The 5,632-nt window shown below is 37.7% G+C and overlaps 1 protein-coding gene across 1 annotated transcript in view; it reads left to right on the top strand.

Moving 5' to 3' along the window:
* LOC114785464 (zinc finger protein 493-like) overlaps positions 1-5,632 on the top strand; it is a 478,845-nt gene that overhangs the window by 218,897 nt on the left and 254,316 nt on the right. The window lies entirely within an intron of this gene.

The following is a 5,632-nucleotide window of genomic DNA, read 5'->3' as shown; positions in this document are numbered from 1 at the left end:
GTGTGATGGTCTGGTCTACACTCCTCAGATCAGCAGGTATCAAAGACAGACTGGGATCCATCTAGGGACCTTGGAATGAAGCAGAAGGTTATTTCAACAATCATCTTTTCACCAATAATCATTCTAGAATTATTTTCTGCAGGACACACAACATTCATAGTATTCCTAACAGTATTCCTATAAAACACACATAAATAGACAAAGCAGATTTCTGATATTACATAAAGACACACAGTCACCTTTATAAATGATTCCCAGGAGATTCCTCAGTTGCAGCTAATTTTACAGCGAGCACAACCAACTCCAGCTTCTCTCTATTCACATAAAAAGGCTTGTAGCTCATGTGAGCTGCTGCAGTCTTTTACAGACAATCACAACAGAGTGTTTTCTTATTTAAATGTGATTGGTGATGTTGGAAATGTGTTGTATAAAGAACAGTGAAGAAAAAGTCTCCACATTAAAAGTGTGAATGATCCCAGACATCAGTCTGAATGAGCATTTAGCTGCTAACGTGAAACTACTTTAGCATAACTGTATCTGGTGCTGTTAAACCTGTTCACCAGCCCGCTGGACACAAACTACTTACATTTAAGCTTTTTAAAAAACAATAGAAAGTGTCAGAAGAACATTTGGAAGTCTGACCAGAGTCTGTGTGTAGAACGAGTTTAAATCAGCCCGGTCCTTCACCAGACCGCCACTTTAAACAGTACAAATAACACGCGTCTCTACATTTTATGAGAATAAAATTACTTACCAAAAGCCAAAATCATAAAAACTCTAAAATCGGATCATTTACGTAAGCAGGGTGACTCGCGCGTGCACTTCTTTGTGTTTTACTTGGTTTTCCTGCAGATGTAAACAGAAGCAGATTCGTCACACGGCAGCAGATTCGTCAATTTCAGAACTCCCAAGTAAAACTAGAAGCTGTGAGTAATCAAATAAAATTATACATAGTCAAATACAATATGTAATTTTAAATTTAATATCTAAAGATAATATATAGATTTTATTAATGTTGTTTGTACATTTGTACAAATGAAATTAAATGAATGCAATGTAATCACATAGGGTCAGTTGCAAAATATGACTTTTGCCTATTAAAAGTATGTTCATGTTGTTTATTTATTAGCAGTGTGAACTGACATTATAGAATCAATATTTGCTGTTTCAATTTAATGCAAATTCCAAAACACCCATCCCAGTGTGACTGTTGATGGGTCCCATTTCGTCATGTGTTCTGTGCTGTGGCACTTTCACAATATCACGTCACTTTCACTAACCACATGCACTTTAAAATAATAGCAGAGTTCAGCTTAAAATATCTATTTTATCTGAAATTTAAGACATTCTGCAAAGAGAAAAGGTTCAAATTGTCTTTATATGCTCAGATCAAACATAAACATAGGCCCTAATGTGATCCAAAGTGTGAAAACATGAACACACCACAAGGTACTTAATATAATTATACCAATATACAGCATATCTCACAAAAGTAAGTTGTTTAAATATTTTATTATTTCAGGCAGACTGTCTTGCAGCATTAGGGGGTAATGCCTTATTTCCCAACATGTGTGAGCAGTATAAAAAGCACACCGCTTTCACAACGCTTGTTGGGTAGTGTAAAGGACCACAATTGTCCTTTTATGTGTTTGACATTTTTTTGATATAAACATTAAGATTTTATTGTATTCATTATATTTTCTATAATGTAGGTCGTTCATGCGTTTGTGATGATGTGTGTGTCCATGTGGTCTTGTGTTTTGTCCTGTGGGTGGTGCTGTGGTTTGCGTGGGAGGAGTTTGATTAATGTGGCCAGCAGGTGTTGATTGTTAAGTGAGCTGCGCCATGCTCTGTTGTTCACTGGATTTAGTTTGTTGCCCAGTTTGAGCTGCATGTGTATTGCTGAAGATGGTCTTGGCCACTTGTAAATTAACAGATAAATAATAAATTGTCCTGCTGTATGTTTGCATTCCTTGGTTAGCGCAGCGAGGTATGTTTATTTATGTGTATTTATAATTCTGAATTGTGTAAAATGTATAGTTATGTGTATGTTTCTGTCTATTTTAATGTAGTTTTCACTGTGCTGTAACGAGACAAAGACTGGATGGGTTCTCAAGAACTTTGAATAAAGCAAAAATAAACTAAGCATCAGTCGAGACTCACTTCTGGATCCAAGGGTTGCTACAGGTAGTATGAATACAACAGAATGCCACAAGGACTCTGTACAGTCATTCATGCACATGATGTTGAATTTCTAATCAAGTCTCACATTACAATTCTGGCAGTGGATCCAGATTTGTAATCTATCAGGTGAGGCTGCTATGAAGGAAGATGTCTGCACTCCTTCTGTGCAGAACTACTCACCTGATCCAACATCTTCAACAGATTCTACCTGTTGGTCAAGATGTCTTGCCCTCAATCACCTTGTGTGACCTCGAGGATCTTCAAGATACAGTGATCAAACTGTAATAAGACACCCCACCAGACAAGAAAGATGGTATGGATTTAAGGATGCTGACTGTGCTGAAACACTGGGATGGACTTGGAGTCCAAGGTGGAATCTTGAGGTTTCAGCTAGTCCTGCCCAGGAGTTTTGTGCTGCAAGTTCATTAAGGTTAAAACCACTCAACATGGAGAGGGGCTACGTAAAGGAATATGTGCGTTGCTGTGACGGGTGTGTGCGCGACACCATACGCATGAGCTCCCTTAGACAGCGTTAATAACTCCACCCCTCTGGAGCAGTAAAGGTGTGGACACACCTTCTCATTCAATGTGTTTTCTTTATTTTCATGACCATTTACGTTGGTAGATTCTCACTGAAGGCATCAAAACTATGAATCAACACATGTGAAGTTATGTACTTAACAAAAAAAAGGTGTAATAACTGAAAACATGCTTTATATTCTAGTTTCTTCAAAATAGCCGCCCTTTGCTCTGATTATTGCTTTGCACACTCTTGCCGTTCTCTCGATGAGCTTCAAGAGGTCGTCACATGAAATGGTTTTCCAACAGTCTTGAAGGAGTTCCCAGACGTGTTTAGCACTTGTTGGCCCCTTTGCCTTCACTCTGCAGTCCAGCTCACCCCAAACCATCTTGACTGGGTTCAGGTCCAGTGACTGTGGAGGCCAGGTCATCTGCCGCAGCACTCCATCATTCTTCATAGTTTTGATGGCTTCAGTGAGAATTTAAACTGAATTCTTAAATTAACCAGTGCAGTGATGCAAGAACTGGGGTTATGTGCTCTCTCTTTTTAGTACCAGTGAGAATTCTGGACCAGCTGAAGCAGTGATAACAGTGACTGTGGGAGATCAAGACAGAGAGTGTTCCAGTAGTGAAGCCGCGATGTAATAAAAACATGGACGGCCTTCTCAAAACCATTGAAATTAAAAAATGGCTTTAGCTAAAAGTCTCAGATAAAGACTTGACTACAGAACCTATCTTGATTACATCCAGGTTCCGTACTGAGGACTAGGGAACCAAGGTCCAATTTAGGGCTTAAAAATAAAACCTCTGTTTTGCTTTGATTTAAAAATAAAAAAAGTTCTGAGCCATCCATTCGTTGATGTCATCCAAGCTGGTATGTGTCTGTTTTAGGGGAAGGTAGATTTGCATGTCTTCTGTATAAAAATTGAATGAAATGTCTTCTTAAAATGGTTTCTAGTGGAAGTGTGTATAAGGAAAACAGCAAAGGGCCAAGTACAGAGCCTTGGGGCACCCCATATTGAACAGGTGTCTAGGACGATGTACAGTCACCAATGCTGAACTAAAAACTTCTGCCATAGAGGTAGGATCTAAACCAATCTAGTGCAGTCCCTTTAATACCCACACAATGCTCCAGTCAAGAAATTAATATACTATGGTCGGCTGTATCAAATGCTGCTGTTAAGTCCAGCAGTATGAGAAGGGCATAATCACCAGAATCAGCAGCTAATAAAAGATCATTAAAGTGAAGTGTTTGTCATTGTGAAACACAGCAACGCAGCATACAGTGCACACAGTGAAATGTGTCCTCTGCATTTAACCCATCCTCCTTAGTGAGCACTGCTCACTAAGGGAGCACTGTGTGGGGACGGTGTTTTGCTCAGTGGCACCTTGGTGGATCAGGATTCGAACCAGCAACCTTATGATTACGAGGCTGCTTCCTTAACCGCTAGGCCACCACTGCCCATAAACCTTATAAACTTCCAACAAGGCAGTCTCCATGCTATGGAGGCCTTTAAAACCTAACTATAAAAGTTTAAGGATCTTATGCTTATCCAAATGAACTGAAGCTGGGACAGGACTGTTGTTTCCAGGAGCTTTGAAATAAATAGTGGTTTAGAAAGAGTATAGATTGTAAGTCACACTGGATAAGGCTGTCTGATAAATACCATAGATGTAAACATAAGTTAGTATTGCTGCTGACATGTCCATCCCCTTATTACCACAGTGTACCCCCTTTTTGATGGATACTTAAATACAGCATAATACACCAAGTCACAAAGCTCAAACCACCTCAGACTAGTTACTTGAACATGAATAAGGTGGTTCTAAAGTCAAAAGGTGGTCCACCCGAGTACTAACAAGGTCTACCTAATAATATGACCAGAAAGAATCTACGAACAATGGATAAAAAAATACAAATATACTGTAGAAAAAAATATACAAATAACTGAAACTTTAAATTCTTGATATTATAGCCCTAAAGTTGCAAGCCCCCTCCCTAAAAAATCACACCTCTTGATACGATTTCAGAAAATATGAAATTGTTAACATGAGAAATTTATTTGAAGTTACTTGATAATAATATTAAAAATCATGTCTAAAATATAGTAATATATAGTTCTGATGTGAACTATATTAAAAAGTGGTTAGAAAATGTGTAGGTATATTTTTCAATATTATCAATATTCATATTATTACATAATCCATAGTGGAAAAAGATGATTAAAAAGAATAGTGGTTTTCAAAATTTTAAAGTAGGTTTATTTTCTGAAAAGAATAATGAAAAGTTTTTTCATGTTCATAAATATATCAGTTTAATAAACAGAAGTCTGTGTGAGGTTCATTAAATAGAAATCATAGTTTGTTAACGTTTTGTGCGGCATATCATCTGAAAACCATAGATGAGACACCTTTGGAGAAAGGTTTGTTCATAAAACAGCATTATGATTAGTTTTATTTTAGCAAGGAAAAGAAAAAGTCTGTGTGTGTGTGTGTGTGTGTGTATATGACATTTGTAAGGCCACACATTGATTCAGTGTTTGCGAGAAAGGGGTAAAGATATACCGGCTTATGACCTCTCCCACAACAGCCATAGTTTGTAAACAAGTGATAATACATCTGTTCTTTAAAGCTTGTCTAAGTGATTATATGACATCTAAGAATGTGAGAGGATGTGCGGGGGGGAGAAAGGGGAGAGGGAAGGAGGTCATAAATCACGCACTTTTTCCTTATATCGATAAGTCATCAATCATTTTTGACATAAAGTATATTTTACTAACTACTACTGACTACTATTAATCAATGTCTGAATGCAGGGAGCTAGATCCATAATATCTTTAATGAGTCAGGGTGGGCTGACATCAGTAAGACCAGGTAATAATTTATTTACAGCATTTATCAGATCCAGAGCGATTTACAATCAGTAGTT

Source organism: Denticeps clupeoides, chromosome 3 (genome assembly GCF_900700375.1).
Source record: "Denticeps clupeoides chromosome 3, fDenClu1.1, whole genome shotgun sequence".
Lineage (NCBI taxonomy): Eukaryota > Metazoa > Chordata > Actinopteri > Clupeiformes > Denticipitidae > Denticeps > Denticeps clupeoides.
The sequence above is the reverse complement of the archived record's forward strand: the minus strand, read 5'-3'. Positions and strand labels throughout refer to the sequence as shown.